Source organism: Neomonachus schauinslandi, chromosome 16 (assembly GCF_002201575.2).
Source record: "Neomonachus schauinslandi chromosome 16, ASM220157v2, whole genome shotgun sequence".
NCBI lineage: Eukaryota > Metazoa > Chordata > Mammalia > Carnivora > Phocidae > Neomonachus > Neomonachus schauinslandi.
In genome coordinates this window covers 4,715,545-4,732,756 of record NC_058418.1, presented here as the reverse complement: position 1 = coordinate 4,732,756, position 17,212 = coordinate 4,715,545, and the positions used below count along the sequence as shown (strand labels likewise).

Sequence of the window (17,212 nt, the reverse complement as noted above, 5' to 3'; positions counted from 1 at the left end):
TATTTTTGGGGGGAAATTTCCATATTTATACCAGTAGAGGATGCTCCAGACTCTCTTCTGTGTCCCAGACCTAGAATCACGTATTTCCTCAACGAGTTTTTTATTACCTATTTCAAGATGTGAGGAAATACAAGTACCTAAAGGATGGAGATGAAAGACCTATGGTGGCACAACTCCCAGAGAACACAGACGCACATACAACCGAAGCAGCAGTGAGCAAAATCTGGTCCATTAGTGCAGTTATATCCTGCTTTATTACTAAACATCAGTCATAATTTACAATCAAATACGTGTTTATGGCACCACCATCAAAGGCTTCCTTTCGTTCCCACCACGGATGATTAAACTGTCCCCTGTTGTGGTCCTTCGCTCATTTCAAACAAAGCTGTGGTGAAGACGCCTGTATGCTCCGCTGTGATAATTCCTGATGCCACCCCCTGGGAGATTCCCAGAGGAAAGAAGTGCTGTCGCTCTAAGGCTCTGACGTTTAGACCCAATGTGTGCAGCCAGTGAGCCTGGTTAGGGCAGGACACGAGTGCATTACCCTGAATCCGACCTGGTTGCGGGGGGCCTGGGCTGGAGGGAAAATCCGCTACCTGCTCCAGACCTTCAAATCATTCATCATCCTGTGACTCCATGTCTCCCCTGGAGTCATCCGGGCCTGCAGACTGGGGAGTTTCTGGAGGACAGAATTCTGGCACTGAGTCCCCCTCACCCACTGTGCTGTCACCATGTGACTTCTGCCCACTCACATGCACACTAAGCAATGACACAGTGTTCCGCCGCAACACACACACACACACAGCTTCCCTCTTGCGAAGTGGGGCTACGGAGCCTGTGCTCCTAAGATTCCACCCAAACCCTCACAAGTGCCCACAGGAAACCTGGCCCTGAGTCTCCTGCAGTAACCTTGGCCCTCCATCAGCCTGGGCTTGTGGACCACCCCTCATGATGCCATCTGCTTGCAGGCACACAGGAACAAGGCCGAGCACAGCCTCAACCTGAGTCAGCGTCTGCAGCACAAAGCAGTCATTCCACCAAGCCTGTGCGGCCTCCCGCTCCTGTGTCCTTGCTGAGCCTTGTCCAGTGCTACCCCTTTCTTCCTGCTCAAACCCTTGTGCAGGAGCCCAGTGAGCTCAAGGCCACCCCTAGCTATCTAAATCCTGTGCCTGTGGGAATCTAGATGTCCACCACCCCTAGGTGATCAGGGCCCTAGACCTGGTTGTGCTAAGAACAAATACACATACAACACAGGAGGTGTAATACTCTGAGCTCAAGGGAAAAGATTTCCTTCACCTCCTTTTTCTTAGAATATTCGGTTTAGCAATCTTGTAATTTCCTTCTCCGTATCTTTGAAATATACGTAAATCCTTTCAAGCTGAAGAAACTTCTTTCAACTTTCAGCTCTAGGAATCTTTTTTTTTTTTTTTTAAAGATTTTATTTATTTGAGAGGGAGCGTGCGAGAGAGCACGAGTAGAGGGGAGGTGCAGAGGGAGAGGGAGAAGCAGACTCTGCTGAGCAGGGAGCCTGATGTGGGTCTTGATCCCAGGACGCTGGGATCATGACCCTAGCCAAAGGCGGATGCTTAACAGACTGAGCTACCCATGTGCCCTCCAGGAATGTTCTTTCTGGGCTTGCGGCAACATGGCTAAACGCACCAAGAAGGTCAGAATCATGGGTAAGTACAGGACCGGTTATGGTGACTCCCTCAGGAAAATGGTGAAGATTATAAAATAAGCCAGCATGCCAAGCACACTTGCTCCTTCTGTGGCAAAACCAAGATGAAAAGACGGGCTGTGGGGATCTGGCACTGTGGCTCCTGCATGAAAACTGTCGCTGGTGGCACCTGGACCTACAACACCACTTCTGCCATCACAGTAAGTTCTGCCATCACAGTAAAGTCGGCCATCAGAAGACCGAAGGAGTTGAAAGACCAGGAGAAGCTCCACCATTTGATTAAACAAAAATTAAAAAAAAAAAACCTCATAAGTGTTATTGTTAAATTGTTTATTATTTTATATTATAAAATGGACAGGGAATTGGCTTAAGTAGAACACAATCATAGAAAGCTTCTGCTAGGCAAATTTAGGAAGACAGAACTGGGAATATCCCATAGGCAGGGAGATCAGAAACCTAGAGCCCTCTGCCTCCCAGCTCCATCCAGAATCCTCTCTTCTCACACTTTTCCATGTGTGGCCCCAGTGGGCTCTCCCCTCGGTGAGCAGATTAGACCAGGTCAGAGGTTTGGTTTGCTGTTCTTCCTGTGTCTCTGGTAGATGCTAACATTTTGCTGAAATCCAAAAGCAGATATATGAGAGCAAAGATTGTATGGTTTGGTGCCTTGATTTCTGTTTTTCTCATTAAGTTCAGTGCCTTGAAAAGGGTTGGGACAGGCCCCACCAGAACGTGCCACTTTGGCATGTGGATTATTTGGACCTGAAGGCAATTGAGACCCTGTGGGCTCAAGAGAAACTTTTGCTCCTACCTTAACTACATAGAGGAATCTAAATTGGGGGCTCTTTCTAAAACAAGGGTTATTACAGGAGATAAATTTTATCTGAGTGACCCATCTGTTGGCAGGACAAAAATCTACCACTGTGGGGGAGCAAGAATTCGTGTCCCCTTCAAGAGTTCTTCTAGCTGGACTAAGAATCAAATTGGAAGAAAAAAAAAGGACTCAAATTGACACGAGAGAGCTTAACGTGAGAAAACCAAATGTAATAGCATACCTATGGGGAATACCACATAGACACGGAAATTTTAAATACAGTCAGGCAGAATGAGATGTATATGTCATTCTGGAGTAAGGAGAAAGGGGTAGGGATCTTGGGTTTCAGAGGGAAGGAATGCACCTCACAGGGTGATAAGAAAAATAGATGTTTGGAAATTAGAGTTTTGCCCACCTGAATATCCCCTTTGGTCTCACGGAAGTAAATCCCTTTCTTGTCTCACCACCGCTTGTTTCTCTGCCTTTGGATTTTGTCAGGGGCCAATGGCCAAACCTGGTCTGTTTGGGAACCCCCTGTGCCCCAGCTACAAAATGATTGCCACATTCAGGGCACTGGCTGACTCCATTAGTAGAGCATGCGACTCTTGATCTCAGGGTTGTGAGTTTGAGCCCCACCTTTGGGTGTAGAGATTACTTAAAAATAAAATCTTTAAGAAAAAAATGATCACCACAGTCAAGCTAACGATTATATCCCTCACCTCTCATAGTTAAGATCTTTTTTTTTTTTAAAGATTTTATTTATTTATTTGACAGAGAGAGAGACAGCGAGAGAGGGAACACAAGCAGGGGGAGTGGGAGAGGGAGAAGCAGGCTTCCCGCCGAGCAGGGAGCCCGATGCCGGGGCTCGATCCCAGAACCCTGGGATCATGACCTGAGCCGAAGGCAGACGCTTAACGACTGAGCCACCCAGGCGCCCCAGTTAAGATCTTTTGTGTGTGTGTGGTGAGAACACTTAAGAGGCTCTTCCTAGCAAATTGCAAGTGTACAATGCACTATTATTAACTATACATGCTGTACATTTGATGGTTGGTGCTCATGGATCCTGCATAATGAACCTTTTTACCATTTGACCAACACCTGAACATACTCCCCCCCACCCCTTAGCGCCTTGTAACAAACATGCTCATCTTCACTTTTATGATTCTGACTTTTTTAAGATCCCACATGATGATGGAGCAGAATGTAAGCTGAGGGCAAAGCACTAGCTTACACCCCGCAATGCCACCTCCCCCTACCCACCCCCCCAGATGGGATACTTGTGACATTCCTCAGGCCCCCTGACTGCCCTAGAATAAAGGAAAGGGAAAAACAAATGGTTAACTGATAGAGATCACAGTCATGCAGGACTGGAGTATCCATCAGTTTGCAACTGTCTTAAAGATTTACAAGAAAAAAAGCAATTTTATCAATAACCAAACTTCCAGAAACCTGTAGACTCAATTTCCTGCCCTAACATCACCATCCCCTCCATAGGATAGAAAATCTTATATAATCAGTCACTCCTCACAACCCCAGTGCAGCTCTTTCTTGTCCCTGTGCTTCAATGAAACCACCTTTTTGCACCAAAGACTTCTCAAGAATTCTTTCTTGGTCATCGGCTCCAGACCCCACAACTCCAAACCATATCAGTGCGTATATGTGATTTCATACAGTACCTCTTTTTCTCTGTGTGGCTTATTTCACCTAACAAATGTCTCCTCCAGTTTTATTCTGTTGCTGCAAGTAGGATTTTCTTCTTTTCTGAGGCTGATATATATACCAAGAAGAAATGAGATGGGAGACTTCTACCAGGAAGACAGCTAATACCAGGGAGAATTTTTTTATATCAGAAAGAATTACCTGCCTGGTGTGGCAAACATTTGTTTTCCAAACATTTGTTCTTTCCATTCTCCTGTGAATGTACTTCCCCTTTTTGAAACTGTAAATCCCTACCCCCTTCTCCTTAGGTCAGAATGGCATATAAGCATCAATTGCCTATCTTTGAGCCTCATATCTTTGGGATTCCTGTAATAAGAAATAAATTTGTTTTTGTCCCGTGAATCTGTCTTATGTCAGTTTGATCATTAGACCAGCCAAAGAATCTAGATGCAAAGAACAAAAAAGTTTTTCCTACACATTCATCCCCGTCACCAGGACAAATATAGCAAGGCCACTTCATATCTTACAGTGAGAAACCACTTAATATTTTCTAGAATGGCTAAAATAAAGAAAAAAGGATAACACCAAATTTCCTTGAAAATGTTGAAGAATTAAAATTCTCATATATTGCTGATGGGAGGGTAAGTTGTACATTCACTTTGGAAAATTGTGTGGCAGTTACTTAGGAAAATAAACATTTACCTACTGGAAGGAGAGCAGAATTTGTCATCTCAAAATAGTTCTCTTTGGTGTAAGAATTATTTTAGGCTGGTTATTTTAAAGAAAGAGCAAAGGAAAAGCTGTGAAACCCAGTGAAAGTTTCCTTTTGAAAGAGACATTTGCATTTATAAGGGAAAACTCCATTTGTAAGGGTGCCTCCCTCCGTGCAGCGGAAAGGGAGAATGTGTCATCCCAGAAACTGACCAGTGGAGAAGCCATGGATCTCAATCTGGATCATGTGTGGAGTTTCAAAAATGATCATTGCTGGTGCCTGCCCCCGCTCTCCAATTCTGTCAATTGGTTTGGGTGAAAACAACAGTGTTGTGTTAATTAAGGGCTCCAGGTGATTCTAAGTGAGGCCAGGGTTAAGCACGAGGGCTTTGCAATATTTTATGAGTTGAGAGCAGTCTTTGGCTCTAAGAGAGGTAACAGGGTCTCTGCTACATGAGTCTGGGAGGGTCGGGTCCAAGCAGCACATGGTTCCTATGCTGAAGGGGTTCCTATGCTGTAGCTGAATTTGTGAGCGTCTGTGGGAGGGAAGTCCCAGAAAACAGAAGAAAAAGTCAGAGATTGGTCTCCAAGTAGGAGCTCATAGTTTCTGAATAGCTCCTGACACAAAGGACTAGGAAGTTGGGCCTTTTCTACATTTGCAAATCTGGCCCACTGGCTAGCAGTTTGCGAGTGAAGAAGCTCTGTTGGTGACTTTAAAGGCATATTCTCCTGATGCAGCTGTGATTTCTCCACAAGTATCTTGCGAGAAAGAAAGCTAAAGGACCAGAAGAGGAAAAAAGAAATGACCAGTTCTCAGGTAAGCCTTGCTTCCCAGGTCAGAGGCAGTGTCATCTTTTCCTTCTGAATTTTTGTGCATTTAGAAATTGCAAATGTTTATTCCTCTAGTTCTGATGTTTCTGCCTCATGAGTGTTTTCACCTACTTTTTAAAGATTTTTAAGTAATCTGTATACCCAATGTCGGGCTCAAACTCACAACCCCGAGATCAAGAATCGCATGCTCCACCGACTGAGCGAGCCAGGTGCCCCTTCACCTACTTTTTAAAACCTTTTAAAAAATAATACTCAAGGTTAGTCTTTAGAACACTTCTCTCATATTTCAGAGGCTTCTCTCCCTTCTCTCCAACCTGACTTCCAATAGGGTGACAATTGTCACTTTGAATTAATGTCCTGCAACCATTGAAAATACCCCCTTTGTGACAGATCCACAAGGGAAGACGTTGAATCCACAATTCCTCTTGTGGATGGCGTCAGATCCTGGGATATCAGTCAAGGAGAACATTTCACATTTAGGTTCTATCTGGATGCTTTGTGAGCTCTGTGTAGATCAGGATTAATTAAGTGCACAAATAAGCAGAATGGTTGGGTATTGGGCCCAGAATGACTCAGAAAGTTTTGGAAAAGAAACAGAGTCTTGCTCTTTAGAATGTGAAAGAAAGATGCTCTATTTAAAATATGCTAGAAAGGGGCGCCTGGGTGGCTCAGTCGTTAAGCGTCTGCCTTCGGCTCAGGTCATGATCCCAGGGTCCTGGGATCGAGCCCCGCATCGGGCTCCCTGCTCGGCGGGAAGCCTGCTTCTCCCTCTCCCACTCCCCCTGCTTGTGTTCCCTCTCTCGCTGTGTCTCTCTGTCAAATAAATAAAATCTTTAAAAAAATAATATAAATAAAAATAAAATCTTGGGACACCTGGGTGGCTCAGTCAGTTAAGCGTGTGCCTTCGGCTTAGGTCATGATCCCGGGGTCCTGGGATCGATCCCCGCATCAGGCTCCCTGCTCGGCAGAGAGTCCGCTTCTACCTCTGCCTGTGCTCTCTCTCACTCTCTCTCAAATAAATAAAATCTTAAAAAAAAAACAAAACAAATAAAATCTTAAAAAAAAAAAAAACGGGTGCCTGGGTGGCTCAGTTGGTTAAGCGACTGCCTTCGGCTCAGGTCATGATCCCAGGGTCCTGGGATTGAGCCCCGCATCGGGCTCCCTGCTCAGCGGGAAGCCTGCTTCTCCCTCTCCCACTCCCCCTGCTTGTGTTCCCTCTCTCGCTGTGTCTCTCTGTCAAATAAATAAATAAAATCTTAAAAAAAAAAAATATGCTAGACATTACAGGACATGGGAGCTATGTGTGGCTTGAAATTTACGTAAATCCACTGTTTTCTCATAATTAATCTGATTTATTTTGGGGGGCCACAAGGACACAGCAGTAATAATGTGTCCTGTGTGTCTCAGGCGCTGGTACTACTTTGCTTCCTTACAGCTGATGTTAATTTTGTTGACTTGGCTTGGTGCCCTCTGCCAGATTGCTCCTCTATAATGTTAATATTTTCCCTTTTATCATTCATGCGGATGTGAGATGGATTTACTGAAAGATGTGCAGAAGCCTTCACAATTAAATTGGAAATTCCTTTCTTATATGAATTCCACACTTTTGTGCACTGGAGATACTGACTGACTTCTGGGAACGGTGGTTCTGAGCCTATAAATTTCCATTTTACTCCACCCATGTCACAGACCTACTCTTCTCTTTGTATTTTCAGAAAAATAAAACAACATAATTAACACGTTCAATTAACACGTTCAAGTGTCTTAAAATTCTGAAACATAATGTAGCACAAATGACTGAAACAAAAACTGTCAAATACTGGACTCAGAAACTGGCTATTTTCTTTATATCATTCTGTGCCATTTGTCTTTATAGTGTGATTAAAAGAAGCATCATCTTCCATGAGTAGATACATAAATTTTATGTCATTGAAAATGTTCCTTAAATTAAATTGCCATGACATTTTCCCCATGGACCCTGAGATCATGTAATTACTTTTTTTTTTTTTTAAAGATTTATTTATTTGAGAGAGAGAATGAGAGACAGCACGAGAGGGAGGAGGGTCAGAGGGAGAAGCAGACTCCCCGCTGAGCAGGGAGCCCGATGCGGGACTCGATCCCGGGACTCCAGGATCATGACCTGGGCCGGAGGCAGTCGCTTAACCAACTGAGCCACCCAGGCGCCCTTTGTAATTACTTTTTAAATATATGGATGTGTACATAAAATGTAAAAGGGAGGCTGATTTTATGTGGATCCATCCCTTCTTGTTTCCAACACTCTTCTCAGGTTTGACACCGGCTATGAAACACTGCTTTAGAGTCTTCTCTGTACATTGACCTGTGTGTCATTTGAGATCACTCTAGGCTAGGTTAATAACCTGATCCCTTCCATGTACTAGCTGTTTGACAAAATATTTGCATAAAAGTAGAAGAATAATATGTTTGCTCTCTTAGATTATTATTATTTTGCATTAATTTATGAAAAAATTGCTAGAATGCTATCTAGTAACTAGAAATGCTCAAAAAGTATTGTTGCCATTCTTGCTATACTAGTAAGAAACCTGTAACTGCTATAAAACGCGTTCAGTTCCAAGTCCTCCAAGAATTCTTGCCTTTGAGTTCTACCTCTTTGTTATTCAAAAATGTATCCCTTGGCCCATAGGCTACTGCCTTATTAGAAACACGGACTAGGATCCCACCCCAGAACTCTTTTTTTTTTTTTTTTTTTTAGATTTTATTTATTTGACAGAGAGAGACACAGCGAGAGAGGGAACACAAGCAGGGGAAGTGGGAGAGGGAGAAGCAGGCTTCCCGCTGAGCAGGGAGCCCAATGCGGGGCTCGATCCCAGGACCCTGGGATCGTGACCTGAGCCGAAGGCAGACGCTTAATGACTGAGCCACCCAGGCGCCCCGACCACCCCAGAACTCTTGAACAGAATCTGCATTTTAACAAGATCTCCAATGCACTATTGTGAAATTCTAACTCACATTAGAATTTGATACGTATATTTGTAACCCACCAAAATGTTCCATCTAAGAAATAGACGCAATTTATACTGTATGATATAAACACAGTACTCAACAATGTGTATGCCTGTGTTCATGCCTTCATTTTACAATTTATCTTGGAGAAATACACAGTATTTATATTGGTTTTGTGGATCATATGCCATCCTCTTACCTCAGAGCTAGAGAATACATTCAAGCGTATTACCATGCTAAAAATCATCTTACTGCATAAAGCAAGAAACTCACTTAAGCCAGAACCAGTTCTAATATAACTAAATGAACATGAGTTCACTCCTTGCTCAGTATCAGATAGAAACTACACCAGGTGGTGTTGTCACACAAAGGAAACTTTGTATCAAATAAGGAGATCACAAGGAATAACTTCCAAAGCCTTGACTCCCCAAGCAAAGCTGAGTGGGTTCCTTTTATTTAGGGTTAGGATGAATGTTTAGAATGGGGAGCCTTGTCATCTTATGTAGCACTGGGCATAAGGTCACACAAGTGTCTTAAAGAAACAGGTCTACACATACTTTGTATGTTACATAAATGTGGCTTGTTCTCCTTTGGTGAAGATTCAGTATTATAATGAAGTAAATAGAACTGCCGGTTACTCCTTGGTCCATCTGTGCAGGCAGATAGGGGGTTAAGCTCCCATAAATCATCCCATATGGGCTGAGATTTTAATTTGTCCTTTGGGGCAGCTCTCATTCTGGTGAGAGCTATTGGTAGTAACTTTAACCAATATTCCTGTTTCCTGGCACAACTTTGCTAGAGTCTATTTTAGGGTTCTGCTGGCCCATTCTGTCTTCCCAGAAGACTGAGTCTCCAGGCTGAGTGTAACCTCCACTTGATACTTCAGGCCTTGGCTACCTCAGATATGATTTTGGATATAAAAGCTGGCCCATTGTCACTCTGGACTGACCTTGGCAACTGAAACAGGAATTTTCTCCTTTTCCAAGGCCCTTGTTACTTTGTTAGTTCTTTCTGTCCTTCAGGGAAAGGCTTCAGTCCATCTAGTGAATGTATCTACAAATACCAAAAGGGATTCGACCCTTCCAGGGGCCACTGGCATTACAGTAAAGTCTGTTCACCAATCCTTCCCTGGCATTGCCCCCTGAATTTGAGTTGCTCTAGCTAGAGGGGTGCCAGAGGTCTGGTTTGTACATTACTAGTCTACAGTAGGCGCACTGGTTTGTTATTTTCTCAATTTCCTTCACCACTAGGGTGCTCATAATCTTTAGTAGCCATAGGTATAAGGCTTCCTTACCATAATGGGATGAGTCAGGTGCATTCTTCAGGAGTCTACAAGCTGTCTCCTTGGTACCCAGTTTCTCAGGTTGTTATTCATCATCCATCCTCTGACTGTTGGGGACCATTGACAGCCCAATTTTACAGCCTCTTTTATCTCATTGTGGAAGTAGGAAGAAGTGCACTTATATAATGGTAGAGAAGAAGTTACTGGCAAATACGAAGTCTCCCCAGACTTGGGTATCCTTTTTATGGCTGCATTAGCCAAATTATTTTCCCCTGTTACCTCAGAATTGCCTTTTTGAGGCCTCTGCAATGAACTGCTGCCACTTCTTTAGGGGTATGTATGGCTTCTAGCAGGCTTTGGATTTCCTTGACATGTTGAATTTGTCCGTTTTGTCTCTTTCCTGCCATATGGCTCCATGGGCATGAATTATGGAGAAGGCCTACTTATTTATTTTATTTTATTATTTTATTTTTTTAAAGATTTTATTTATTTATTTGACAGAGAGAGAGAGCAGGAACACAAGCAGGGGGAGTGGGAGAGGGAGAAGCAGGCTTCCTGCCAAGCAGGGAGGCCGATGTGGGACTCGATCCCAGGACACTAGGATCATGACCTGAGCTGAAGGCAGACGCTTAACGACTGAGCCACCCAGGCACCCTATTTTATTTTTTAAAACAGATTTATTTTAGAGAGAATGAGTGTAGTGGGGAGGGGCAGGGAGGGAGGGAAAGAGAATCTTGAGCAGACCCCATGCAGAGCGTGGGGCCTGATGCAGGGCTCAATCTCACCACCCTGAGATCACGACCCGAGCTGAAACCAAGAGTCAGACCCTGAAAATGACTGTGCTACCCAGGCACCCTGAGAAGGCATATTTAGAATCAGAGTACAAGGTTAACATCTTGTCTTTATCCAATTTTATTTTATTTTACTTTATTTTTAAGTAAGCTCTACACCAGTATGTGAACTCCTGACCCCAAGATCAAGAGTTGCATGACTGAGCCGGGCAGGAGCCCCTTTACCCAAGCTTATTTATTTATTTAGACTTTATTTATTTGACAGAGAGACACAGTGAGAGAGGGAACACAAGCAGGGGGAGTGGGAGAGGGAGAAGCAGGCTTCCCGCAGAGCGGAGAGCCTGATGCGGGGCTGGATCCCAGGACTCTGGGATCATGACCTGAGCCAAAGGCAGACCATTAATGACTGAGCCACCCAGGCACCAGTATTTATTTATTTTTTAGAAGATTTTATTTATTTATTTGAGAGCATGAGATTGCATGAGTGGGGGGAGAGGGAGAAGCTGGCTTCCTGCTGAGCAGGGAGCCCAATGCAGGGCCCGATCCCAGAACCCTGGGATCCTGACCTGAGCTGAAGGCAGACGCTTAACCAACTGAGCCATCCAGGCGCTCCTAAACCTTTGTCTTTTAACCAATTACATAGAGCTCTGACCTGCCCCCAGTGCATGCTTCCCGTGATGGAAGCTGCTGCCTCCTTTGTCTTGGATTTTAAGTGAAGGAAGAGGTGCACAAGGGCCAAACAGCCAGGGTGATTTAAATTGGGAATAACAATAAACAGACCAAACAACCAGGTGGGATGGAGATTTCTTTCATTCTCCTAGACCTCAGACTAGTCTCTGTTAGATCACTCCAGTTTCATCAGGATGGAGCATCTAAGCCTCTGAATGGCTGGGTCATGGGGTCTTCTTTCACTGGGGATGTCTAGACTCCACTCCAATGAGTATTTAATTCCCCCACAGTATCCTGTTATGTCAGCTTGTCCAGACTTGGTGAGACCACTCTAGTTTACCTCTGAAAGCTGTGGCACAGACCCGGTGTAACTTATACAACAGATGTCCTTCTAAGTAAAAATCATTAGGGTGGTCACTAGATTTCAGGTGAGATCAGAGAAGCAGGCTGGGAGTCACAAGCACCAGGAAGTAAGAGCTCCCATGAGGCACCTGGCTGGCTCAGTCAGTGGAACATGCGACTCTTGATCACAGGGTCATGAGTTTGAGCCCCCTGTTGGGTGTAGAGATTACTTAAAACGAAAAAAGTGAGAGTATCCCCCCCCACCTCCCACCACCCCCTCCAGGAATCTGCCCTTGTCCCAGTAGCTTGAATGGGTTAACCAGGGTGAGTTGCCACTGTCCAACTCTCCATCCATTGGAAACCAGGGAACCAGAGGGCGGAAACTCAGGACACCTGTCCCTCGGTAAGTGAACTAAGGTATAGAAACTCCACCAGGTGGAGTTGTCACACAAATGAAATCTTATTTGCAGCAAATAAGGAGATTACAGGAAATAACTTCCAAAGCCTTGACTCCCCAAGCAAGGGTGAATGGGTTCCTTTTATTTAGAGTTAGGATGAATATTTAGAAATGGGAGCCTTGTCATCATATGTAGAGGTGGGCATAGGTTGCACATGCGCCTTAAGTAAATAGTTCTTTACATACTTTGTATATTATGTAAATGAGGCATGAGCAGAGATTTTAGTATTATAATGAGGTAAAAGTAAGTGTCAGTCACTCTGTGGGTCACTCTATGGTCCATCCTTGCAGGTGTGAGTCAGGGGTTAAACTCAAACTGTGCTGGGTGGTAGGGACCAGCATGAGCTCTTTGTCATGGCAGTTGTTACTACTTGTGGGGTAGTTTCTGTTTCCATCACAGGGGACTATGCACATGGGGTCTTTTGCCTGAAGAAAAAGATAAGGTGGAAAGAAGAGGTTAACTAAAATGTGGGACAAGGGTCAGTGGGTACAAAGCAGGTAAGCAGTGAAGGTCAGGTCTTGGGGTCTAGTTGGTGACATTAACCTCCTCTTTCATCTTAGGGACTGTGAACTCTGTGAGAACTCTGTGTGAACTCTGTCAATGGCCACTTGGTCACTGTGGTATTTATTGCAGGCACTGCTGACATTCAGGGATGTGGCCATAGAATTCCCTCAGGAGGAGTGGGGATGCCTGAAACTCGTTCAGCGGGAATTGTACAGGGATGTGATGTTAGAGAACTATGGACACCTCCTCTTCCTGGGTGAGGATGAATCCTTCCAGATTTCCCAAACCACACTCAGGGTTTTCTTCCTTCCATTGTAGACTGTCTCTTGGAAGATTCCTCTTTGCATGACTGGAATTCAGATCCAGGCAGAAAGGGAAATAAGTAGGAGTTTGTAGATGTACAGAAAAATCTTCATGATGTTTGCTTTTCAGCTTTAGCTTCCCCTTCCTTAAAGGGGTAACATCATCACTTCTGTAGATTAGTGGCAATTCTAAACATTGAGTGGCATAAAATGATATTGCCTACATCTTTTTTTTTTATAAATCAAGTTTTCTTTTCTTTTTTTTTTTAAGATTTTATTTATTTATTTGACAGAGAGAGAGCACAAGCAGGGGGAGCAGCAGGCAGAGGGAGAAGCAGGCTCCCCGCCGAGCAGGGAGCCCGATGCGGGGCTCGATCCCAGGACCCTGCGATCGTGACCTGAGCGGAAGGCAGACGCTTAACGACTGAGCCACCCAGGCGCCCCGATATTGCCTACATCTTAAACTCCCTATTTCTACTCTTTATTTTCGTACTCTTTATTATCGTAGCAGTAGTACTTGGAAGTGGAGGTCAGGATGTGAACATTGGAAATCCCTCCTGCATGTTCTTCTTTTTTTTAAGATTTTATTTATTTATTTGACAGAGAGAGGGAGTGAGTGGGAGAGGGAGAAGCAGGCTCCCCACTGAGCAGGAAGCCCAAAGCGGGGTTCGATCCCAGGACGCTGGGATCATGATCTGAGCCGAAGGCAGACGCTTAACCGACTGAGCCACCCGGGGGCCCCCCTCCTGCATGTTCTAAAGGGGCTGTTGGGAAATCATTTTCTAGAATTCTATAATGTCCTCTCTTCTCTACTGAGCTCAGTTGTGGATTGAAAGAATCTCCAACAATACTCATTTTCCTTTTTTTCTAATAAACTGATCTTGTTGTGTCAAAGCCAGACCTGTATCCTTCCATCCAGGTAGGTGGGAATGAATTAAGCAGATGATGGAGGTGAGGCCCAAAGTTCCAGGAAGAAGCCAGACCTGAAAATGTGATTTGGGGAGCTCTGCTTCTACAGAAATGATTGTGAGAAGCCTAAGTTCATTTCTCTTCATCTCACAGAGGGTCATCTGTCCAACACTATTGTGCTCTTATATCCTCCAAGAATTCTCCTTCAGCTCCAGAGATCTCTATCACATCCTCAGTGCATAACAATAACAACAACAACAAAAACAACAACTTCCCTTGGACTGTGAGGGCCTCAGTGATCTGTTTGCTCTTCACTCCTTAGTACCTGTGAATATCTGTGCACATAGAGGAACTCTATATTAAGCTATCTCTTAAGTTTTATTTGTTGGGAGTGCGTGAGAAAAGTGGTGCAGTTAATGAGATTTGGTGCAGAAATTCCAGAAACACTGGGGACAGAAGTGATGTGTTGTCTGCTTTATTATTTCCAAACCTATGGCAGTTTCAAACATGACCCCACAAAATTCAGACTCAGTAATTTCATCATAGCACTGAGAACTTCCCTAAAATGAGAAAATGTAATTATTTTACTTCAAAATGTCTTTTTTTGTTATGCACTATCATTTGAAATTTCATTTATATGCTCAAATCCACAATGATAAAATAGTTAATGTATCTATTTACCTCCTAGAATTTTTAAAAAAGATTTTATTTTTTTTAAAAATAATCCCTACACTGAACATGGGGCTCAAAGTTACAGCCCTGAGATCAAGAGTCGCATGCTCTACTAACCCAGCCAGCCAGGCACCCCAACCTCATAGAATTCTTAAATGAGTGCTATAGAGGAAGTTAGAACATTGTCCACCATATAGTACAGTCTCTGTTACCTTATTTCTGTATAACTTATGTCATTTTATAATTGTCTTGTTTTGTACAAAAATTCCTGGGACTGTCCTGAATATTCTCATTTTTTGATTGGATCTATGTGAAATTTGTGTGTGCCTTTAGATTCAAAAGTTCTGATATAACAGAACTTGAATGCACGCATGTTTTATAAGAAGCTAGATAATAGGGGCGCCTGGGTGGCTCAGTTTGTTAAGCGACTGCCTTCGGCTCAGGTCATGATCCTGGAGTCCAGGGATCGAGTCCCGCATCGGGCTCCCTGCTCAGCAGGGAGTCTGCTTCTCCTTCTGACCCTCCCCCCTCTCATGCTCTCTCTCTATCTCATTCTCTTTCTCAAATAAATAAATAAAATCTTTAAAAAAAAAAAAAAAAAGCAGCTGGATAACAGGGGCACCTGGGTGGCTCAGTCGTTAAGCGTCTGCCTTCAGCTCAGGTCATGATCCCAGGGTCCTGGGACGGAGCCCCACATCAGGCTCCCTGCTCAGTGGGAAGCCTGCTTTTCCCTCTCCCACTCCCCCTGCTTGTGTTCCCTCTCTCGCTGTCTCACTCTCTCTGTTGAAAAATAAATAAAATCTTTCAAAAAAAAAAAAGTTAGGTAATAGTTGGCATGCATATTCATTAAAATATTTGGTTCCTGGGGGTGCCTGGCTGGCTAACCTGGTAGAGTATGTGACTCTTGATCTCAGGATCATGAGTTCGAGCCCCACATTGGATATAGAGATTACTTAAAAATTAAAAAAATATTTGGTTCATAAATTTAAATTTACATTAGTCAAAATGTTATTAGGTTTTTGATCCACTTCCCTCAATGTGTATCTGTATCATGGTATAACTTAATCCCAAATATTTATTTTATATATTAGTGATGTTCACCATATTATACAGCTTTCATTTGTTCCTTTATTTAGAAATATAGGATTTTTTTTCTTCTACAGGTTGGCTTATAGCCTTTACATTTAGTGTAAGAGTAGGAATGATCTATTAACACCATAATAAGCGTCTATTGTGCCTTTTAAATTCTCATTCATTGAACTTTTCATGTGAGCTTTTCATGATTGATTATAAAGCATTTCCTGTGAAAAGTTCCTTCCATACAATACATACCCATGATTCAAACTGCTTACTCTTCATGAATTCACAGTCATGGTTAATATTTATAGTTATAATAGAAACTGTTTTTAATAGTACATCTATGTTGTATTAAGAATTTGGGTTGTTAAATTTTCTCTTGTGTTCCAGTACTATCACTATGTGTTGTTTTTTGGTAGGATCCCCAATATTGATTAATTTAGGTTATTACCTGTATATTATGATTTTGGATTGTAATTTTCAACTCTAACTTTAAAGATAATGTAAGGCTTAATTCAAATGTGTATCATCTATATGTATATTACAAACAAAATTATCTGCTTTTGTCTATAAAAATATTACCTGGTGTGTTCATGACTTCTTGTTTATTTCTATTCTTGGTTAATGGTCAGTGGTTTCTTTATTCTGTCTAGATGAGTAGTTATGAAAATGAAGACTGTTTCATCATCTGTTCTCTTTTAGGTATTTTAACAAATTTAATTGTGGTTAAAAATAACACATGGCAAAATTTACCATCAAACCATTGTTAGATGGGCAGGTTAGTGTTGTTAAGTATATTCACATTACTGTGTAAACTATCTCTGGAATTTTTTCTTTTTGCAAAAGTGAAACTTAAGATCTCTTAACCACCATTTTTTCCCTCTACTGTAAGTCCCTGGCACATACCACTATAATTTTCTTTGAGTTTGACTGTCTTAGATTACTCACAAAAGTGGAGTCCTATTGTATCTGTTGTTGTGACTCCTTTATTTCATTTAACGTACTGTCCTCAAGGCTTATCTAAGTTACATCACGTCACAAAATCTGTTCCTTTTGGAAAACTGAAAAGTGTTCCATGGTATGTATATGCTACATTTTATTTATTCATCTATGTGTGGGCATTTGTGTGGGTTCTTCCTTTATTATTGGTTTTTGTGAATACAACTGCAATGGACATGGATGTGCAAATATCAATTTCAGATCTTCCTTTGAATTCTTTTGTATATAAACCTGGAAGTGGGATGGCTGGATCATAGGATAATTTTATTTGTAATGTTTTGAGGAAATTGCATAGTGTTTTTCATAGAAGTTCCACCATTTTATATTTCCTCCAGCTATTGTTATGGTACCATCCAGGAGAAGGGGGAAGTTAATGCTCAAAAGTCCTGAACTCCTTGATGGCTTGCAAGTGAAGAATTTTAAGGAGAAAATTGGGGGCAAGGGCCAAGACAGAGCAGAGACTGGACTCAGGCTCTCTCAGTGCTGACTGTGAAATCCAGCATTCTTTGGCTGCCTCCATAAAGGCGGGGGGGGG

At 42.9% G+C, this 17,212-nt stretch overlaps 3 pseudogenes; all 3 read left to right on the top strand.

Annotated features, from left to right (window-relative positions):
* LOC123323244 overlaps positions 1-17,212 on the top strand; it is a 190,387-nt pseudogene that overhangs the window by 17,515 nt on the left and 155,660 nt on the right.
* On the top strand, positions 1,646-10,252 carry LOC110577846 (annotated as a pseudogene).
* The window catches only part of LOC123323217, a 6,730-nt pseudogene continuing 2,332 nt past the window's right edge, over positions 12,815-17,212 (top strand).